At 43.1% G+C, this 1,589-nt stretch overlaps 1 pseudogene; it reads right to left on the bottom strand.

The window, feature by feature from the left end:
• Window positions 1-395: 395 nt before the first annotated feature.
• On the bottom strand, window positions 396-1,315 carry LOC122304792 (annotated as a pseudogene).
• Window positions 1,316-1,589: the final 274 nt, after the last annotated feature.

Genomic DNA, 1,589 nt, shown 5'->3' with positions numbered 1-1,589 from the left:
TCCGGGCCAGCTCTTGATCCTTTATCTTTTCATCACATTTGCAAGTTCTGAGTGTAACCTTTCAGCCACCACTTGATTTTTTTATCTTTGCCCATCGATTGTTGGATGTATAGATTCAAAATCCATCTTCACTATACCGAAATATCATCCAGAAACAAGGACTAGAAAGCAAGATGATTTTAATTCCGTTAAAGTTCTTGAGGATGTTCCCGACCCAAGTTGAGAACTCGAGATTGCTTTAAACGTGCTTAGAAATGATTAGAACATTTAATAATAACCCACAAAAAATAAATAAAAAACAAAGATAGAAAACATCCATAACATTGTCTTCGCCAAAATTTATATTCAGTTACCACTCTGACAACAGTTACATGCTACCGATGCCCCCTAGCATCTCAGACAGCAATTTTGGATTTCTTTGGGATACGATAGCCCCAACCACACAGGCATGGTCACGCTCATAAGGTTCAAGCATAACTTGTTCAAATGGCTTGAATTGATCCTACTTTAACTTGTTCACTTCACTTTGGAATACAGCCTCAACAGGTTGTGTAGAATCTATGTAGTTGGCCTTGATAGAAATTACAAAATGGCCTCCAGCTTTAAGAAAATATGATGCATTCAATGCTAGAATCCTTGCCCAATCAGGCTGTGCAACATCAGAAAATATTACATCCACCATGCCAACTAGAATTCGATATTTCGACGGATGCCTAGCATCTTCAATTATGGGGATAACATTAGTGTGCTTCTTTGCCATGTTAACCAGGTCTCTACCACTTCTATGAGAAAACGCCACTGCATAAACCACTCCAGTAGGCCCAACAATGTCAGACACATGGGAGACAGTGGTTCCTGAAGCAGCCCCAAGGTAGAGGACCCTAGCACCGGGTTTAATCCAAATCTCATCAACACCACCAATTATGGCAGTGGCCAACTTAGACCAAAATGGGTTCCAGACTCTATATTCTACTTTTGTGGCATCTTCATTATGTACATAGATCCTTTTCTCATTGTAAACAACTTCACCAGGTACCAAATTCTTAGTAACAATAGCATCTTCTTTACCCTTTGCAATGAATACTCCTCCATGTCAATAAGGCTCAACCACAACCTTACTTCCACCTTTCATTCCACCTCGACCTCCACCCCGGCCTCTTCCACCAGTGCCTCAGCCACCACATCCACCACCACGGCCTCCCATGGCACTACCTCTGTCGCTGCCTCTCCCTCCACCACCTCCGCCTCTACCTTTGCCTCCATCACCCCTGCCCCTAAATCCACCACCGCTACCACGTCCTCGAGGAGGTCTCATTGCAGCTACTTCCTTGTGGTTCCTTGCACATTCCCCTCTCTTATTCTTAATCATTCTTATAGTATTAGTTTGCCTTCTTTGGGATGCACACTTATGAAAATATTTGAAATTCTTGTCCCCTCCCCCCCCTTCTTAAGCCAAAACTGTTTTGACCTTTGCCTCCATTTTGTCTCCTCCTCTGCTAGCAGCCCATCCACCTCTCCTTGTAGGCCTCTTATAGTATCATTGAGCTCCCCTTGATTTAGATTCTGGAGCTCTTGGATCATGGCACTTT

The sequence above is a fragment of the Carya illinoinensis genome, chromosome 3 (genome assembly GCF_018687715.1).
Source record: "Carya illinoinensis cultivar Pawnee chromosome 3, C.illinoinensisPawnee_v1, whole genome shotgun sequence".
NCBI lineage: Eukaryota > Viridiplantae > Streptophyta > Magnoliopsida > Fagales > Juglandaceae > Carya > Carya illinoinensis.
This window is presented reverse-complemented; position numbering and strand designations above follow the sequence as displayed.